Source organism: Macrotis lagotis, chromosome 8 (assembly GCF_037893015.1).
Source record: "Macrotis lagotis isolate mMagLag1 chromosome 8, bilby.v1.9.chrom.fasta, whole genome shotgun sequence".
Lineage (NCBI taxonomy): Eukaryota > Metazoa > Chordata > Mammalia > Peramelemorphia > Peramelidae > Macrotis > Macrotis lagotis.
This window is the reverse complement of record NC_133665.1, coordinates 23,262,927-23,285,744: the sequence shown is the minus strand read 5'-3', so window position 1 is coordinate 23,285,744 and position 22,818 is coordinate 23,262,927.

Genomic DNA, 22,818 nt, shown 5'->3' with positions numbered 1-22,818 from the left:
CTGCTCTGGAAGCACTTCACTTCCACTTTACTATATCTTCAGGTCCTTTTCACGATAGCATGGAAATGAAGTACAGTATGGTTTACAGACGCTATAGTAATAAGGAAATTGTTGAATGGATCTCATAGCCCATGTCCATAGGTAAGGTTTTGCCACTCTGACAGGGTGTGAAGCTGGTATGGGAGTGGGTACTGAGTGAGAAACTTAGGGTTTAGAGATTGACCTCTTTTTTAAATTAATTATATTGCATAATTATATAATATAAGGTAGTAACCTTAGACTTCTTGGTATCTTGCCTGTGGAATCAGTTGCAATTACTTTATTTCTTATAAATAATTCCTTTGATGGGAAGTTTTGAAATTTGTAAGGATCAAAGAAAATATCTAGTCTTCCACTTTGTTGACCTCATGACCAAGGACTATAATGAATAGCTAAATGATGGGCTATGTAAGAAGTAGACCATTTCTTAAAGACCATTTCTTATGGATATGCTGGTTTGCTGAACTGATTACTGTGCCTGTCCCTCAAATGAAATAATTTGTGTAAATTGTTGTCCAGACCTTAAAATGCCATATACATGTTATTGGATCCCTGAAGGAACCTCAAAGCCTGTCTTACTTAACCCATGTCCTTAGGTTGAAGACATTAGTGTAAAGAAACCCACTAACTTTCCTTGCAGCCCATCATTCTGCTTTGGGATGACTCTAATTATTAAGAAATTTCCCTTTTGTCAAGCCTAAATTTTCTTCTTTTAAACTTGCATACACTATATTATTCTTTGGAAACTTTTTGTAAAACCTATGATCTCTTTATAGCTTCAAACTAGTTCCACTTCTAAGCCAGACAGAATCCCCCTTAATATCTAGTCATATAATATATTCCTGGTCCCAGCTTCAGATCTGGACCAAGCTAATGATTCCTGCTTGTCTGGAAAAAAATTAAGTTTTTTTTCTTGATTTCTAGCTTCTGTTGAATTTGTAAAAAAAAATTCCCATGGGCCCCATCCTTGCTGTCAGAATATCTGAATTTTCCTTTATTCCATTGTACACTGGGATCCAGAATCATGTTCTGTCTTCAGGAAGAACAGGAAATCTTGTTTATGCATTAGCAATTGACCTTGAACAATTAGGGTAGAATCATTCAGCACATATAGTACCTAAAGACATTGGAGAGTTCATACACTATAGATTTTCGAAGCCCAAACAAATGCACTTAACTACATATTGAATTGCCAAAGTGTTGTGTCATTTTTGGGGAGGAGACAGATATACAGTGTGCAAGAACAAGAATTAGACCCTGACTGGACTTGGATCTAAGAGCAGCTGACATGATTACAGTCTCCACAGAGATAGCCATGAAGTGTCCTTAAATCAAGGATTGGAATGGACTCTTTGGCAAGAGAGTCTCTGGTGATAGCAATAAATAGTGCTGAAGCCCAGTCAGTTTACTGAAATTAAGGCAGGACCCCTTGTAATTCTTTGACATTGAAGCAATGCCATGAGAAGAGCAGAACAATGGGATTCTGAAGCCATCTGAGTCATCACTCATTCCCCATTTGGACATCTCAAGTCTGTGAGGATCTCTACACTGTCTTCTCACACTATTCATCACTTTATACAAGCACTGGTCCTCTCTTGTCACTTAATGAGGAATGCTGGACTATCTTTAAAGATTGAGGGTAATCTTGAGGTGGGGAAGGGAAGAGCATGTGTTTGTGTGTGTGTGTGTGTGTGTGTGTGTGTGTGTGTAGATGTGTGGACTTGTGCTGTCTTTTTTCCAATCTGATGAATGTAGAGAAAACAAACAAGCAAAAATTCAAGGAGAGGCAGTATTAAAATTACTACAAGGAGTTATCAGGTAAGGAGACAAGAGTCAGTAAGAGAAAGGATAATAGATTTGTATTGGAAGCCCACTTTAGCTATTGTCAAATGCAGGAGTAAAATGGGACGATATCCAAGGTCTCTTCTAACTCTAAACCGTCATCAGTATAGCTTGAATATATGCCACATTTTAAAGTTTGTAAAATTCTTGCATATATAAGGTCAATTGATCTTATTATAGCTTTATGAAGTAGGTGCTGTTATCACCCTCTTTTTACACATGGCAAAACTGAGGGTGAGAGAAGTTACCATATTTTCCCATGTATAAGATATACTCTATTATGAAAAATTGGGGGTCTAAAAAGGGAGCATCTCATACAATGTTGTAGATTTTTTTTACTTTCATTTCCTGTTTTTTTGCTCTTGTTTTTGCACTCATTGTTTTGCATTTGTTATCAGTATATTAGTTATGTTTTGCATTGAAATTATGCTGCTGAACGTCAGTTTGGTCCTATAACTGAGAAAACAATCTGAGGGTGGCTATGGGAAGAAGAAACCATCCTAAAAACACTCTGACAGAAGAAGGTCATGAAAAACAAGTCAGCAAAATGGACTGAGTTAGAGAGGGAACTGTAGTTATGGGTTGAAGAGCAAAGGGCCATTGGAATTCCTGTGTCCACCAAATTGGTTCAGCAGGAGGCCAGAAGAGTTGATGGTGAACAAGAAGTGATTGATTTCAAAGGACACAATTTATGCTTCAAATTCATGAAATGGAATGAACTAAACATGTATACATGCACAAGACTTGCCCAAAAGATACCTGAAAGCTATGAGTAGAAGGTCCTTGAATTTCATGATGAATAAAACTTTATTTTAATAACTTTTTGTAATTTTCTTTTTCAAATTTCAGGCCCCAACATTAATGTGCATCCTATACATGGGGAAATTCAATCAATGACTTTAGGATCACGCAACTAGTGTCTGAGGCAAGATTTGTACTGATATCTTCCTGAATTCCTTGGCAGCATACCTTTCACTCTACTACCTAGCTTGCTTGTATTTCCAAATCCTAGAAATCATAAGTGTCATATCATTGATGGCTATAATGTAGATAATTTCCCCATGCTACTAAATCAGAGAAAACTACCTAAATCTGTCTCCTCAGTGATTTCCTCTAGCAACATGTCACCCTTAATATATGTGTATATATAGGCATGCATATATGTATAGGTAGCTGGGTAGGGGAGAAGAAAATATAGCGGAAGAAATATATTGCTTCTTTTGCATCCCCTTCATTCATAGTTCAGGAAGAACCACTTAATAATTTGAATAAATCTAGTTATCTACCTGAAAAGAAGTATGAGAAACCCAGAGACAATTCAAAAGAAGACTATCATAGAAGGGATAGAAATGATGCTCTGGATGAATGGGGCATTTATTAGACAAGACAGAGAACAGAACTCAGTTTTTATTTAGCTTCTATTTTCTTTGTCAAGAGAATGATTTTTGGAGTGGCAAGGGAAGAACAAAATGGTTAATAGAAATTTGAAACCCAAGGTAAATATTATTAGCTTAGCTGTCCATGGTGAATTCACATCCTCAGATCCAGAAGACTTAGATCCAAAAATATGATAATAATTATTAATAATAAAATAGTAATGATAATAACTATCCTTTATATGGCATTTTAAAGTTTATAAAGCATATTATAAATCCAATATGTCCAAAATGTCTTAGTGCAACTTTAATCTATTAAAACTATTTAATATATTAAATTATTAATTTATTAACCTATTTAATCTGCTAAATTAATCTATTAATAGGCTAAACCGCATGAAGTTTGGAAATCCTATATCACACTAGGGCAGCTAAGTGACACAATGATGTTAGAGTGCTGGGTCTGAAGTCTCATCTCCCTGAGTTCAAATCTGGCTTCATTTTCTTAGTAACTGTGTGACCTTGGGCAAGTCTCTTCACCCTATTTGCTTCATTGTCCTCTTATATAAAATGACCTGAAGAAGGAAATGGTAAACCACTGTAATATCTGTGCAAGAAACCCCCAGATGGAGTCATAAACAGTTGGATTTGACTGAAATAACTGAGCAACAACAAATATATCATCCTGAATCCTCACCACAACTCTGGAAGGTGGATACAATTATTCCCTTTTGACTAATGAAGAAACTGAGGTAAATAAAGTGACTATACAAAGCTGGAAGTCAGATTTGAATGACTTGCATCCAAATCAAATTGGAATTAAATCTTTATCCATTGTAATACTTAGTTGCCTATTTACAAAAAAATGGCAGATGTGATGATGTAAATACAATGTAGAGAAAAGGAAACATCCCATTCCTGTACTAAACTAATGAAAATGACCCTATTTTCAAAAGCTCTAATCTAAAGAGAGTAGAGTGTGACAATTATTGGCTAGTAAACTTGACTCTGATTCAGGAAAAATTGGAGAAAATATTATTATAGTTATAGTTAGTGACCAAATTGTGAAGGTTATGTAGTCTCAGAAATTTGGAACTGGAGGGAATATTCTAGTCTTATGATACAAATGAGGAAACTGAGAAGGGAAATTAATTGATTTGCCTCAAGTCACAGATCCAGAATTATAAGCCAGATCCTTTGCAGATCTAACACTCTATCCACAGGATGTACCTCTTTAAAAAATGAAAAGAAAGAATCAATAAAACTTAAAAAAAACAGGTCATGCTAGAATAACCACTTGTCCTTTCGTTATGAGGTTTCAGTTGTTTTTCAGTCTTGTCCAACACTTCATGACCCCTTTTTTGGCAGAGTACTGGAGTAGTTTGGCCATTTCCTTCTCCAGCTTATTATACAGAGGAGATAACTAAGGCAAACAGAGTTGAATGAGTTGCCCAGGATGCACAGTAAGTGTCTGAGGCCAGATTTGCTCAGGAAGAGGAGTCTTCTTGATATCATGCCCAGCACTATTCACTATGCCATCTATCTGCTTCTAATGAAAGATGTGCATCAGGGACAAGAATGAGGTTATTAAAAATACTACACACTTTCCTTCTCTTGTTTAGTTTTGAGCCTTCAGTGTTCAGCCAATATATGCACCAACTATGTTTTGTCTAATCAATCACATATAGTGGTGTTAAACTAAATAGAAATGGGTGAAATTATTCCATACATAAGAATCCTTGTGGACCACATATTAACTTAGATTTAAAATTTCATCTCTATTTTAATTTTGTTAACTTTTTCCCAATTATGTTTTAATCTGGTTCTAATAATACTCAGGAGTGATGTGAGCATCATGTGCCCCAATGGCCTTATGTTTTAGACAGTAAATTTAGATGATGACACTCTTCATCTATTTGGTTTTTCTTGAATGGACAAGTAGGCTAAACTGTCTTGAGTGTCTATGTCATTTAGGAGATGGTAAAAATCTAGGACTGGATAGAATAACTAGTGTTTTCCATAAATTAGAATACCTGAATGATTTCAAAATCTCTAGGGACACTTGGATTTTTGTGGCAATTCATATAACTAAGAAAAAAAACAGGCTCAGTCTCATCAGCACCCTCCCCTACAATGTTGGTGGCACTGTAGCAAAGGATGTAAAATTGCCCATTTTAAAGTATCTACTAACAGTGTAATATGACAATCAAAACAAACTAAAACCAATTTAGGAGACATGAAGCATGAAGATCAAGGGAATCCTAGGGTAAACTGCTCCAGTCAACTTTTAACTGAAATATTATGTTCAATATGGTTTATTTATCCCACTTATATTCCAGCTTAGTAGATAAAAATAAGATCATTTTGTTATCCATCTGTGTAAGCAATCCCTCTTAATTCTATGAATCTCTGTAAATTTGCTAAGAATGTCATCCTTGCTTTATTCAAAACACAGATTAAATGTAAAACAGCACAAATCCTTCGGCCATTTTATGGGAGAACAACATCCAAATGGACATGGAACTATAAATGATTTGTCTTTAAATGTCAACATTCAACCACCTCAGAATCTACTCAACTATGTCATTGTCCAGTCCACATCCCTCAAAATCTTGCTCATAAGCATTAAAGACTTTGTTAAAAAAAAAAAAAACACTTGTCTAAATCTAAACCTAGGTAAAATGTGCATGTGTTTAAAGTATTCAACAAAATAATAGTCTACTGACAATGTAATAGGGCAAGGAAACCCAGTTTGCTTATTTATAAAATGAATTGGAGAAGGAAATTGCAAGCTACTCCAGTATCTTTGCCAAGAAAACACCAAAATGGTCACATAGAGTAAGACACGACTAACAAGCAACATTCTTCCATTGATGATAAAATGAGGAAATTAGGCAAGATGACTCCTAAATCCCTTCCAACTTTAAATCCATAATCCTATATCCTAACATATATAGCCTTAAACAACTGTGACAACATCTAAAATCATGTCAATGTGCTCTCTTCAAGGATACAGAAGAAATAATTCAATTATTTTTTTTGCTTCTGATACTTCACAGATATTTTATTTATGTAAAATTAAAGTATCTGATATCCAAAGGATGAACATTATGATTTACTTCTTTTTTGAAGATGGAGCTGGGGACTGATTGAATAAGTTGCCATCTGTAATTTGACCTTAACTATGCATGACTAGTTACATATTCACATCTATTTCTCCTGAGTTACCTACGGCAAGAAATGAGAAGTATAGATCTTTTATCATTTTTTAAAATTCTAATTGAAACATTTTCCTCTCAAGTAGAGATAGAGAACAGGTGCATAATGAGTCTGTATGATAGTTCACAAGGTAGTATATATCGCCAAAGATATAATTAAATGGGAAGATCAATGAAAATTTCCGTTTTGGAATAATGCCAGGGTTGCACATCCTGAGACAAAACTTTTTATCACTATGCTTAGATTTACTGATAACGTGTATACTCAGATTTGTGTCTGGTGGTCTCATATGATGATAAATTTAACAGCCACAGGACAGCATATTCCAATATGACTTATTTAACAGAACACCTCTGTCTCTGTGTACAGTTAATGGTCCAGGATTCCAAACATCATCTGTCAGAAATGCAAGCTGTTGCTGGATCTCATCTCCTCTTTTCCATTTACTCATGATTTTTGTATTTGAAAAGTCAGACATGACACACTAATACACATAATATCTAGTTATTGTAGGCAACTATTGGAAATTGTGATTTTTAAAAAAAATCACTAGATTTTCCATATCCTTTAACTCCAGATCTCACTATTAGGCACCCCTTAGGGAAGTCAGAAACAAGGATCAGTTCTGTAACAAAATATTCATGGTAGTTTTCTTTTTTTGTTTGCATGACAGTAAAGAACTAGAAACAAAGTCAAAACTCATCAGTTAGAGACTAGCTAAACAGAGTGTGTTACATAAATGCATTGAAATATGATTGTGCTATAAAAAAGAAATAGGAAGAATGCAGAAAAACTTGGAAAGAATTATGTGAGTTGATGCAAAAGTGAATTGAGTATAACTATAAAAAATATACTAAATAAACACAAACAAAATTGACAGTAGAAAGAACAACAATAAAATGAAACTGACCTATAACCTAAGATTTAAAGCTCCACATTATCTCTAATACAAAGGACAGAATTTGATAAATCACTTAATTTTTCTCAATTTCAGTTTTCTCATTTTAAAAATGGATGTGATCAATTCCAAACTTATAACTAAGCTTGGAACTAGAACATTTATGAGAAAATTTACTTCCTTCCCTTCATTTTAGAGATATAATTCCTATTCATATGAATTCATGTGTAAAATAAAAAATAAGTATTTATTAAGCATTTACTACTAAAACATTTTATTAATCACTTACTAAAACAGAACTGTTTTAGGCACTGGGGACACAAAAATGAAACAGTTTCTACCCACAAAGATCTTATGTTCTTTTGAAGGAAACAGGTACTTGAAGAAAATATGCAAAATAAATATAAAGAAATTTAGGGTGAGGTGCTCCACCATCTAAGGAATTTCAGGGAAAGAATTCATATAGAAAGGTTCTTTTCAGCTGAGCTTTGGAAGAACTTAGTCTAAAAAGTGATCTTAGGTAAAGGCAAAAAGGTGAGAAATGTTGCATATGAAGAACAACAAAAAAGTCAGTTTGGCAAGACCATAGTGTGAGTGGATATATTATCAGCCTGAAAAAGGTAGTTTGGAACTAGACTGTGAAGAAATTTAAATGTCAAATATAGGGATTTGTATTTTACACTAGAGGTAAATGGCATAATCACACTTTAGGATGATTCCCAAATCAGACCCATGCTTTAGGAAAAATAATCACTTTGGCAACTTGCATAGAAGTTAGATTCAAGAGAGGAGCTTGAAAGACTAATTAAGAGACTATTGAAATAGGCCAGAAAAGAGGTATTGAGAGTTCATGAACAGAGGGAAGAAGATAAAGAAGAAAAGTTATGGAAGTACAAAGGAAAAGATTTGGCAACTAAGAGAATATGTAAGATTAGGAAGACAAGAATGACTCCCACCTTGTAACTCTGAGTAATTAGAGGAATGGTGTTGTTTTAAAGGGACATAGCAAAGTTTAAAAGATGAATGGGTTTATAAGGAAATATAGCAAGATCTGTTCTGGATCACCTGAGATGCCAACAAAACATTCAGTCTGCAAGTCTAATAAGCAGTTGACCAAAGTAGAATGACTGAAGATGGGAATCACAAAGGACTTGAGTCAGAAAATCTAGATTCATATTTATATTCCAATTATGCCCATCCCTGTCTGCATAGTGCTGGGCAGGTCACTTCACCCCAGTTTACTTATTTATAAAATAGGAGTAGGGCAGCAGACAGGACTAGATGATATTAGCAGAATTTGGGACTGTAAAGTTGATGATTTGTGCATCTAAGGGAGTGAACCTCCTGAGAGCAATATTATAACCCATAGGGTCAATGGCAGCTAATACCCATATAGAATTTTATCTCATTTTATCTTCACAACAACCCTTGTGAGATAGAGTACAAGTATTATTTGCTCCATTTTGTGTAGAGGGCCAGAGTTTGTGATTTTCCCAAGTTCACACAAATAACAAAGTCAGTATTCAGATGCAGATCTCTTGATTCATATTATAACTCAATTCCTATAACACTGCTCCACACTTTCAGTATAAGTTCAATTAAAAGCAGCATAATACTTGTCTAGAAATAGGTTTTCTGAATTGTTCATTTCCTATTTTGGCGAGAACCAAGAGATCTGAGGAGAAATAGGGGGAAAATCCAGAAATTACCTGAAATGTATTTAATTATTTCGTGGGGTTAGATTTGTTTATTTTTTTCAACTCTACAACTGGTTCATATATTTCTTGAGCTAAGAGACTACTTCTTGTATTTATATTTATTAAGCTAAATATATCTATTATATATACATAAAATTAAACATATAGATATTCAATATGGGAATAAACAAATTGATGTTTGAGAATCTCAAGTTCACATCTAAGCAGAGATCTATGTAGTAAATCATAGAATATAAAATTTGGGGCCTAGGAGCTCAGACATAATCAAGTCCATCCTTCTCAAAATAGGAATTTCAGAATTTTTAAGCACTCTGCTCAAAGTCACACAATAATAGAATGGTTTCTATTATTTGAGTTTTCTGACTCCAGGGCATGAGGAAGGCCTCTGGTTTTACCTTCATTTTCTCTTAAGAAACAAAAGTATAACAACAGTGTATTGCTTCATTCTTTTTTTCTAAAAATAGTATTTGTAGGTAATAGTAAGCCCAGAGAGTATCTTAGGCAAGCTACTTAAACCCTTGGGGCCTCAGAGTAGATGACCTTTAATTTCTCTTTCAATTCCAGATTTATGAAAGCAAGTTGTGTCTGTTAGATGGAATAAGCCCTCATGGAAAGAATTGCGATTTGAGACAGGAAGATCCAAATTCAAGCTTTTTTTAAAAAAAATTTATTTATTTAAGACAATGGGGTTAAGTGACTTGCCCAAGGTCACACAACTAGGTAATTATTAAGTAGCTGAGGTTTAAATTTGAACTCAGGTTCTCCTGACTCCAGGGCTGGTGCTCTATCCACTGGCCAACTAGATGTCCCTGAATTCAAGCTTTTGATACATCCTGGATGCCCTGAATCCTTCAGTGTCACAAGTCATTTTCTTTTGTTGTTGTTTTTTGTTGTTTTTTTTTTCTGCAAGGAAACAGGGTTAAGTGACTTGCCCAAAGTCACACAGCTAGGTAATTAATAAGTATTTGAGGTAGGATTTGAACTTAGTTCCTCCTAACTCCAGGGCCAATACTCTATCCACTGGCCAACTAGATGTCCTTATAAGTCATTTTCTAAAATAAAATGTTACAGAAACATTGATGATAAGCATCTGTGGAGGTACTTTCCAGACTGAAAGTTTATTAGAGACAGTCAGGTAGCTCAGTAGATAGAATGAGCTTAAAGTTGGTAAAACGAATTCAAATTGAGCCTTAGACACTAAATGTGTGACCTGGGGAAGACACTTCACCATAGCATGCCTTAATGTTCTCGTTGATTATCAATTATAAAATGAGGATAATAATAGTACCAACCTCCCAGGGTTGTCATGAGGGTCAAATGAGATAATATTTTAAAGTATTGTAATGTTCATAGTAGTTGCTTAATAAAGTTTGTTTTCTTCCTTTCTTCCTCTCTTCTCATGTCATGGCAAGCTTAGATCCAAAAAGTAACCTATGGTAGAGCACCTTCTCTACCCACCAAGCAATAAGTGGTATGTCCTTTCTCCATGAAAACAGTGACTTTCGAAACTGCTTCTTTTAATAAGCAGGCTTCAATGTCAGAGAATGGAGAAAAACGGGCTGACTTACAAGAGCTGAGGAAAGTGCTTATGATAGTCATGTTGTACCAGATGAGGTCATCCTGATTAATGCCCTTACAATAAAATACTGAAGGAATTTATGATGATGAGATCATTATAAAGGGTTCCAAAAATATCAAGCTAATGGGTTGCCATGACATCATTTCTTATGGTCCCTTTTCTGGGATGTCTGTCTACACCTTTAATGATGAACTTATCTTTTTTTTTCTTTTCTTTTACAGATATCTGCTTTCATTTTGGGACATGAAACTCAGGACATACTAATCATATCAGCATTGAAAACTTCTGTTATAAGGTGAACATATAGAATAAGTATGATCAAGTGAATACTTCCTTTATGCCCCTTTTCCTGGGGATATTTTCGGTTACTTAGAACTGTTATATTTATGATGATGAAGAGGAGCTAAGTGATAAGCAAAAGTTTCTGTTTCCCAAGATCCAGTTCTATTTCTCATTTGGCCAAGTTATGTGTCCTTTAATCTTTGAAATACTAATGAAAGGACCCTTTCCCCCCATCTTTTATATTCAGGAATAGTGTCAAGACTAAAGAACTTTCATTTGTGAAGGGTTATGAGGTAGCAAAAGGTGCCACCTAAGTACAAAAGGATTATGATTACAGCATATTAAAATGCAAAGGTAGAATATAATACATTATCTTAGATATTTCCAGAAGTTAATAACCCAATTTCCAGGAGTTAATAACAATCACACATTTCAAAAAGTAAGAATTTCTAACAATATGAAATATTATATACCTAGACCACACAAAATATGTGCCAGGCATCCTGGTGCTATGGAAAGAAATGATGAAAACAAGAAAGGCTTGCTGATATGTTCCACAGCATGCCATGAATTTGTGTTTAATTTTGTTAACAATACTCTTGTCATTGACTATGAAATGCATCAGCTAAAAGGTAGTTTACCTGTAGAAGCAAGCATATTGAATAGAGACAAGTTTAAGGGATAATAAATATAATAAAGAAATGATGATTATGATAAAGATACTTTTTAAACTATAAATGCATTTATTTTATCCACTTATTAATTCATAAAAAAATGAATATCAAAAAATAATAGCAGGATGGTGACTCATTCTAAAGCAGTTTGTAGCTGAACTCTAACCAGTGAACTAGACAAAATTTATTTTTCCCACAATAATAAGAATAGAAATTATAAGTTTGAATATATAATATTCCACTAGATGAAACAAAATAATAATTAATAAAACCAACAAAAGGGTTCCAGAAACATGTTTATAGGAAGATCAACTCTATATTTGTAGAACTCTTAAAATCAGAGTTCATATAAGGTTCTGGAGATTTTCTTCATGTCAAGTATAACATGGGATGTGTGTATATCATAGTATACCACATAAGTATACCATAGCTCACATGTAACTGAAGTTTTCATTAAGTCTGCAGCTAGCTGCCATTGCCAAGGTTTACATGAAGCAGAGCACGTGAAAGCTTGTGAGAGGCCAATACTAACTCGGACAGTTACAGAAACAATAGGTATAAGTATTAAAAGTTAAAGGAGAATTGACCTTTCCAGAAGGCTCAGACAAGCATGATTAATGGAGTGTATGTTTCCAAGTTATAATGTACTCATATAGATCAACTACAACTTATAATTTTGATGCCAGAGGCAAACGGCATCAACCGATCTAAGCTGTATGAAATGTCCTCACACTGACTTTACAATTCATGTTGCAAAAATAATATGTAACAGGGATGTATCCTGGCTTACATATTGTTGGCCCTGCACCTAAGCCTCAGCTGATTTCCCAAGGAACCTAGGGTTCTTTGGGGGCTAGTGTAGAAATGATGTAAGGGTGTAAACTGACAGGAACTTTTGAAATGTAGTCATTCAAGGTGGAGGGGAAACAATGGCAAAGAGAATCCTGTCTCTCCATGCTTGGTTTGAAATTAGACTCCAGTCCACAGCTCTTCTGAAGATGCCCAGGAAGTAATGAACAATCAAAGGCCCATAGAATTCAGTTAATGGACTATCCTGCTATCCTGGTATGAAGTAGTGAGAGAGCAGAATCAACAGAAAGCATTGTCAGTGACAAAAAGAAGTTAAAATACACACACACACACACACAAGTCAGTTCCAGTTCTCATGTTTTTCTAATGATCTGGATGTTGACCCATATAGTTGTTAGAGTCAGGAAGAACTAAGTTCAGATCTTAGCACTATGCTACACCCCAAAACAAGGCAAAAGATGGTCCCTGCCTTCAGAAGGTTTACAATCTAATGAGGGAAGTAACATGTAAATAAATATATACAAAGCAAGGTATTTACAGAAAAAATAAGAAATAATTAACAAATTAACATTTGAATTAATGGGTTAGGGAAGGCTTCTAAAAGATGGGATTTTAGTGGCACTTAGAGGAAGCCAAACAGGTCATTAGTTGGAGCAGAGAATGGAGAGAATTCTAGGTATGGGGGAAAGTGCGCGCACACACACACACACACACACACACACACACACACACACACACACACACACATGGAGAGAGAGAGAGAGAGAGAGAGAGAGAGAGAGAGAGAGAGAGAGAGAGAGAGAGAGGCTCTATGTTGGAATTAGTGTAAACAATATTCTTCATTCAGTTAGACTTATCTGTGTGGATGGACAGGCCAAATATCTTTCAAGAGGAGGGGAAATTCTTTTTTTTTTAATTTATTTTGTGTTTTACAATTTTTCCCCTAATCTTACTTCCCTCCTCCCACCCCACCCCCACAGAAGGCAATTTGTCAGTCTTTACATTGTTTCCATGGTATATACTGATCCAAATTGAATGTGATGAGAGACAAATCATATCCTTAAGTAAGAAACATAAAGTAAAAAGAGATAGCAAGATCAGACAATAAGATATCAGTTTATGGGGTTTTTCGGTAAATTAAAGGTAAAATAGTCCTTGGTCTTTGTTCAAACTCCACAATTTTTTCTCTGGATACAGATGGTATTCTCCATCACAGATAGCCCCAAATTGTCCCTGATTGTTGCACTGATGGATTGAGCAAGTTCATCAAGGTTTATCAACCTATGTTGCTGTTAGGGTGTACAATGTTTTGCCGGTTCTGCTCATCTAACTAAGCATCAGTTCATGCAAATTCCTCCAGGTTTCCCTGAATTCCTGTCAGTAGAGGAAATTCTTAAAGGTACATCACAAGTAATTTTTCCCCCTCAGCTGATGGTTGAGACCCTGTCTTCTTTTTACCCTACCAGAGAGGCCTAGGTATAACTCTCTCCCACTCAGAATGCTAGAGGAAAAGTAGCTCCAAGATTATTCACCTTTTGGAGTCATCTGGAGAAGTCAGAGGAAAGGGTCCAAACTTGGAAAGGGGATACAATTAAGAAAGTTAGAAATTTTTATGAGAGTAAGAAGGAAACAAATAGGTTTAGTCTACTATCCCATCTGGAACCTATTCCACCTCTTCTCTTGCTCCACAACTAGTGGCTGAGAGGGCATTGAGAGGGTACCTTGAGATGGAAGCTCCCCTTTCCTCTATGTATTCTACTTGAAGTATATAATAAATTTTTATGCTCTCTAAATGTCCTAACTTGGGGTAAAATCATAGCACTTTATCTTATTTACAATTCTGTAGCCCTAACCAGTAATAATAAAAAATAATAGCTAATATTTAATTATCTCTGTAAGTTTACAAAATAGTTTACCTAGTTTATGATCCAGGGCCATCTCCAGTCATCCTGATTTATATCTGGTCACTGGTGATTTAGCATACTCTTTCAAATCTAATTCATGTGCTTGTTATGGCATTACCTTCCTGGTGTCATGATCTTCTTAGAGATGAAGGTTGAACAATTTCATCTTATATATGATCTCATTTGACCATCACAACACCCCTGGGAGATGAGTAGTACAGTAACATGCCCACTTTACAGATGAGAAAATTGGGTCAGTGTCTTACCTAGGGTCATATAGCTAGTAAGTGTTTAAGGAACAATTTTGAACTCAAATCTTCCTGACTACAAGTCTAGAACTCTATGTACAATGCTATCCAACTGCACCCTGGTGTGCTTTTTAGAAGTCAAAGATTGCAATTTTCTCCCACTCTACTCCACTCCAATTATCTATTTTTCCCTTTTAACCTATTCCAACTTTCCCTTTTATTTATCCCCCCTCTACTCACCAATTACTAGTACCACTGTTTGATGGGCACATCATGAAAGTGTAAGACTCATTAATTCAGACTACAGTGATTCCTAATTTGGGTTAATCAAGCTGTTGTACACTTCCCTAATTTAAAGGAAGGTGCTCTATAGATAGATATACAGTCACAATATTTTATTCTTCAACCAGAAAGAAACATGACTTTTAGCATGTTAACCTCAAAGTGATAAAGGTCACTGTTGGTTAATAAGGGCTTTTAGTTAAACTTTTATTCATTCATACTCTAGAATTTCCTATAAGAATGGAAGGGAGCAAGGAAGCATAAGAATGGAACAAATATTTATTATGGAACCAGCAAAGAGTTATATAAATATATTTCATTTGATCCTCAAAACAATCCTATGAAGTAGGTTCTCTTATTATTACTGTTTTACAGTTGAGGAAATTGAGTCAGGCAGAGGTTAAATGACTTCTCAGGTTCAGACAACTAGGAATTAACTGAGGTCAGGTTTGAAATCCAATCTGATTTTTCATTTGTGATTTTCTACCTTCTGTAGCTACTGTTGAAGGTGGATGAAGGATGGAAAGAAGCAAGGCAAGGAAAGGCAAGGCAAGGCAAAGGCAAAGGCAAAGGCAAGGAAAGGCAAAGGCAAAGGCAAGGCAAGGCAAGGCAAGAGGAAGGGAAGGAGGAAGGGAAGGAGGAAGGGAAGGAGGGAAGGAAAGACCAGTGGGAAGGAAGGAAGGAAGGAAGGAAAGGAAACGTAAGAAGGGAAAGAAGAAAGGAAGAAAGGGAGTGCAATATCTGAAATTTGTTTCCTTTAAGCATTTCTCAGTCTTTTCACTTAAAATGGTTATAGAGTTCTTTTTTTGCCCCATGTCCATGAGGCAATAGTTCATATACATTTAATAAGCATCTATTATTTTTCAGGCATTGTACTCAACTCTGTGGATACAAATAAGAAAAAGAAAACTTGCCTTCAAGGAGCTTACAATTTCATTGAGAAAGACAATACACAAAAAGAAGCTATGGGGCAGAGTAGCAAGTCTGGGAATCAAAGCCAAATTGACAGGCTGATTAATTAATATTATTGAATATCTTTGTATCTAAACTGTACTGTCCAATGTTGGGGAATGGGAGTGGCACACTTTAGAAAAAGATTCCCTCGACTCCTCCCTTGAGAGGTGTATAATCTCTTTGAAGGGAGAAAACTAACATAAATGAAACAATATCTGTGGGCATAGGCCAGCAAGGTGCCCAGAATATCTGTGCCAATGAGAGATCTGAGGTTGGTCCAAGTCTCCCAGAATAAAAAGCTTAAGCTTCTGGGAAGCATCTTGAATGCAGACAGTGCATCAGCTCCAAGACCCGTCTGCATTTTGCTCCCTAAATTTTGGCAGAATCCCTCTGCCTTAGATTCTCTTTAATCAGTACCAGTTCTGTTGCTCAGCTCAATCCTTTGGATAGGAGAGGTCTGGGTAGTGTTTCTGCTTTATTCCTACTTTCAGGTTCTGTTTCTTTATTCTCCTCTACCCAGGGGAGGCTTACTCTGCCCCTAGGGTCCCAAGGGATTTTGTAATAACCATCATATGGAATCCTATGGAGCCTGACAACTAGCAATGTAAGGCAAAATATAATTAAATAAGGAGAGGCACACAAATGAAAAGATGAAATTGAGACTTGGCATAGCCTACTCATGGACCAGTAAGAGAAATTCATTAACTAGAGAGACAATTCTATTGGGGCCACAGCAAAAAATAAGGTTAGATGAGGGTGAGTAGAGGCATGCAAGACAACTGTATAATAGATAGTTAATGTAATAGATGTGCTTGACCTAGAGTTAGGAAAGACTCATATCCAAATCTCACCTTTCATATCTACTAGTTATGTGACCAAGGACAAATCCTTTCATCTCCATGAGCCTCTGTCTCTTCATCTAAAAAACAGCAGTAATTAATGCCTTTAATATCTACCTTTCAAAAAAGAAGATCTGTAAAGTGCTACATAAACATCAGTTATTATTATTTTTCTGCTCTAGTAAAAAGTAATGTCCTTGAGGGCTTCAAGGACTGTTTCATTTTTTCTTTCTGGATGCTCAGTGGGTGGTATTTTTTTTAATCCAAATTTGTGATTGCATCTATCTAGATGGCTCTTAGGTATATCTAATAAGGCAAATAGGCAGCTACTTTCCAAATTATCCTGCATAAGGGGTTCTTAACTATACTTATGTTATAGACCTGATGGCAGTCTGTTGAAACTTATGGACCCTTTCTCAGAAAAAATATTTTGGTTTAAAAATACATATAGTTGAAGGAAATGCTAATTTTTGGTTAATGATTAGTGAAAATAAAGATGTTATTTTCCTCCTCCAAATGTTTACAATTGTCCCCTGAACGTATCCACAGACCTTTTGGGATGGAAGTGTTACACTGGATAAGATTTCTGTTTTAGAACGTTGCCTAGGGCACTAGGAAATGAGGTCATTTTCCCAGGGTCCCACAACCAATATGTGTCCAAGGACCCTCTCTTTCATTCTACACCTGCCCTGTACCATGCTCTTTGCTTGGCCTAGTATGGGCAATTAATAAATGCTATCAGAAATGAAGAGCGTGTACAAGTTGAATAGGAGGCATTTTCCCCCCAGACTGAGTGATCTCATACCTCAAAATCATTTATGTCTTCCCTTTCTCCAGGAAAAAAAAGAAATGATGATGCTGCCAATCATCATAAAGAGCATGAAAAATAAAACTCATACCTGCAGCAAACTGTAATGCAGCTGGGACTGAGATGCTTGAAGAATTAAATCCATTGCTGATTATCATTGATCTCTGGAGCTCAAAAAAGTTTGTATAGAGCTAAGGAAATTCCAGTAAAGAACAATGGAAATTAGGGCCATCATGAAGACAGGCAAAAAACAAAACAAAACAAAAAAGAGTACTTCATTCAAGAAAGTCAATCAATCAATCAAGAATCATTTATTAATTGCTTACTAAGATCTAACTGCTATATTTAATTCCTAGAGCTATAAAAATAGGTCAAAACAGTCCCTGTTCTCAAGTATGTTATATTTCATTCTAGGTGCACAACAACATGCAAATATTACCATATATATTTGTATGGACATATATAGTAAATGAATATATGCACATGTATGAATACATATGTTGCTACATATATCCAATATAAATTTATATTATTTTATCTCCCATGAAGGAGTATATTAACATATATGTACATATTTGTAATATTAACTCTTCCTCTTCTTGGTTCCCAAAGCTATTTGTATTTAGCCCCTCTCTATTTATCTCACCTTATTTTTCATTGTTGCTTCAGCAGAACCCTGCCCACAGTCAAATACTCTTTCTCTTATTGGTCTATGAATATTCTATTCCTATTCCCTTTTTTTGGTGTATGTGGTTCTCCTTGCTAAATTCTATTTTGCCTTGCATTGTTAATATATCAACCCATAATATAAGTACATATGTGTACATGCATATACATACTAACACACAGTCATACACATTGGATGTCCCTCATGCCTGGAAGGCTCTTCTTTTGCACATATATCTCTTAAATTCTTTGACAAGATTTACCTTAAATGCTGTCTTTTGTATGGGGTCTTTCTTAGTTCTTCCAGATCTTTTCCGTCTAACATTTTCCTATCTTTCATATATGTTTATGTTTAATATGTATATATAGTGTTTATATGTATATAAGCATAGACACATACATGCATACACATGTAGGTAATATACACCCCAAATATGTGTGCACCTATATATTCTGGTACCTTTTCCTCTGAGATTGCCATTGTTCAGTTGTTTCAATTATGTCTGATACTTTGTGATCCCTATTTGGGGCTTTTTTTTTTTTGCAAAGACACTGAAGTGGTTTGCCATTTCCTTCCCTAGAAGACTGAAGCAAACAGTGACTTGCCTAGGGCTACATAGCTAGTGAGTATCTGATACTGGATTTTGGGAAAGAATGAAAAGGCCCTTTTGTAGAGATTCTTTGATCCTAGAAAAACAGGAAGACTTAATTGGAAGAAATATATATAATCAAGAATGGTTCAGATAAGGTGCACATAAACCAAAACACATAACCTGAAATGTTGAAATATGGCAAGCTTCCCTTTGAAGTCTGAGCATGGTGAGTGGAGGCCAAGTCAAATGAAGCATGACTTCATATAGCAAATAACAAACTTTATTTATGAAGTTTTAAAAGAATAATCACTGTAAACTTAGAAAAATGAGAATAAACCTAGTCTATAGGGATTCCATTATGACTTCCCACAGCAGATCAATTTAGAACTCTGTAAAAAATATAAAACCTGGGTTGTCTTTTTGGTGCAGTGATTTTCATTTTCTTCTGAGTATCTTTGAGAAAATAACCAGATGGATGTGATGTCAATCATTTAGGATCACAAAATTAGACCTGGAAGCATCATTTAGTATAACCTCTTATTTATAAATAAGGAAACTGAGGACCAGAGGACTGATAAATTTTACCCAGGATTATTTAGAAGTAGTAACAAAAGGGAGTCTGGATGTGGTAGAGCTAGATGGTGCAGGGGATAGAATGCTGGGTCTGGAGTTCATGTCTCACCTCAGACACTTACTTGCTGACAACCAGGTAAGTAACCCCTTTTTGCCCCAGCTACCCCATTTGTAAAATGAGTTGGAAAAGAAAATGGCAAATCATTTCTCTGTCTTTGCCAAATGGGATCAGAGTCAAACATGATTGAAAATGACTGAACAACAAAAGGAACAAAGAGGAGATTTGAAAGAGGTTCCTCTGACTCCAAATTTAGTACTTTTTATGGCTTAATACTTGTGTTTACAGTGCGAAATTGTGTAGTGGAGTGATGAAGTTGGAAGAAAGAGAAAAATTAAAGTTTTTGACCTTGAAATTGATGGCATTTGGTAAGTACAACATGTAATATGGTTGAAACCCATCTGTTACCAGATCACAATTCTCGGTAATGTATGTATGCTTAATGAAAGTGATCAGGGCAGATCAGTCTGACATTAACAATAAAGACGTAGTAGACTATTCTGGTGTGCAAATGGAAATTGTCTGGTGCTAGGGGGATAAGGAAGACAGGAGGATTAGGATGGCATTATTAAACCGAAGGAGATGGTGCTTGTCATTAGCTCCCACTGCTTCTTATAGTTATTGTTAATAGATATTTGAGTGAGGATATGGGAGCATGCGGAGAAGGGAATGTGAAGGAGTGAATGTGTAGAGAGTGTTGTTCTTGGAGAGATACCACGTTTGGAGTTGAACATTCTGCTGTTAACTCGATGAGGCTAGTGATTTTTGAAATGATGTTTTCCCAGACTTGCTCAAAGGTATGAAAAGCTGACAACAGTATAAATTCTTTTTGATGTCTACAGAGTGCACTGATTACCAATATACCTGGAGAGTCAATTGACATATCTGTGCATTGGACACAAAAGAATGATATTCCCTATTTTTGTTCCCGGAGTAAAGAGTCATAGAACACCCACATTATTCAGACAATGCAAACAAAAAGATAGCTTGGTGTTTTTTGCTTTTTGTTTTTCCCTAAGAGGAGTCCTTAAAATCCATACCACTGATTGCCTCTACTATGTTTGGAGTACTTCTGGCTCTGTCCTGGGCTTCAGATACAAGAAGTCACATCAGTGATTTGCCTCATATGTAATTCTGATGCATTTTGTTTCAAAATATACTAGGATGATATAATTGCTTGAAGAATAGAAGTGAGGGTAATTTTTGAATTTCTTTAATGCTAACAATTTACCTTCTTAAAAACTTAAAAAACTAAGTATGAGACATATTTTAGCCCCATTTTTCTTTCCTTTTCTTGGGGGGAGTAGGATAGGCAGGAGGGGGATAGGAAACAAATTTAGATTACAGTAGGCAGCTTAAAATGCCATTTAAAAAAGTTGATGACTGCATGAACCATTGAGATATTTGTGAAAGGAGGTTATCACATTGCCTGGAATATAGTATATATATATATATATATGTACATATATATATATACACACACACATATATATATACATGTATATATATATACATACATATATATATGTATATCTACATACATGTATATATGCATATTCATTCTCTTGTATCCTCTACCCCCATTCCCAAGGAGGATCAGAAACAGTGGACAGAAGCCAATTTGTCTTTTAATGCATTCTATTTTGGCTACAGTCTATATGGAAGCCTTAGTGCCTTATGACACATCACCCTCCATCATGAACTCTATGGTTCAACCAACCTGTTCTATTTAGTGATGCTTATATTTAATATTTAAACTTATCTCTCTTCTCTGTTTCTTTGCACAGACTGTCCCCCACTTTTGAATATACTTCCTTCTCACCTCTAGCTATTTTTTTCAAAGTAGTATCTCTCCTTTTCAGGAAAATTTGTCTCAAGTGCCACTTGCCACACAAAGATTATCCTGACTTCTTTTGCTACTATCAGTCCCTCCCTCAAGAAAATTATTTTGTATCTGAATGATGCACTTGATAGAGTTATTGGACTGACAGTCAGAAAACCTGCTTTAAAAGCCTGCCTCGTGCTTTTTTTAGACCTTGGGCAAGTCATTTATTCTCTTTCTGCCTCACTTTCCTCCTTTACAAAATAGAGCTAATGATAATGATAGTTAATATTTTAAAAATTCTTCATGAATTTTAAAGTACTATATCAATGACTGGTAGCTATTTGTATTCGCTTATCTGTGCTCATGTTTTGCCCTATGGGCCCCCTCTTTGGATCCACAATCTAGCACAAGACTAACCACAGAGCTGTCCCTTAATACATCTTTGGTGAATATATTAATGAATTATAATAACACATAGCAATCACCCCCATGATTATAAGTTACAAATATCTACTTCTGGTCATGGACTTTTGGAGATTTTTGGACTCTTGGAGAAACATGGAAATGTTACTTTTTTTAAAAAGTCGGGAGGGAAAGATGATGTACATTTTTGGATAGGAAGAGAACAGGATACTTTATGGTGAAGCAGTAGCTCTTCAATGGAAAAAAAAACAAACTAAAACCAAACATCCCCTACTGACAAATAATATCCATACTTCAGAGGGTCCTGGAATCAGTAAGGCCTGGCTTTAAATCTGCCTCAGACATTTTATTCACTGTGTGATTTTGAGAAAGTCACTTACATTCTCAATCTCTACCATGAGGATGATAATAGTATCTATTATGTAGTACTTTGATGAAGACTAAATGAAATGATGAGGATAAAACACTGTAAACCTTAAATATACTATATAAACATGAACTATCCCTGTCAGTGAGAAAAACTGTAAATGAAGCTATGAAGAACAGTAGAGTGCCAAAATATAATGTGTTCCACAAAGATAATCCTTCAGTTTCTAAGTGCTTTTGTAGGTTTGGCCTCAAGGTCATTAATGAAAAGTGTTTGTCTTTTTTTTTAATTATCTAAATGGTTAAGCAAAGGAGATGACTGAACTATAACATAATAGAGAAAAATTAGAATTTGATTATTTATCTATTTGGTTGTAATACTAGTGAGTAACTAAATTTTCAATGCATATAAGTCTTATCAGCACCAGTTGAATGTCCATATCCAATATAAGCATGACAGAATTTATATGGCTAGGAGAAAAACGCTTGGTTGCTCAATATTGAATACTTCAAAATGATTCAATTCTCCTCAGGGGCTCATTCAATATGGTGATAACTTCCAGGTCACTTGACATTGGAGAGTTATAGAACAAAGCTCTCTCTGTAGCTTTATGTTTTAATGAATCTTATACGATTTTGACATAGATATGAATGACACCTGATCTCCCAGGAAAGACTCATCATCACTGAGTTTTCCTTTAACAATGAATTCTTCATACAGGGCAACCCATGAAACAAAGAAAAAAATGCAATATGGCCTTCAGTACTTTGCAACTCTTTTCAATATCTGCATTAAATGTAGCATAATTCTGCAAAAAGAAGCAATAGATACTAAGAATCAT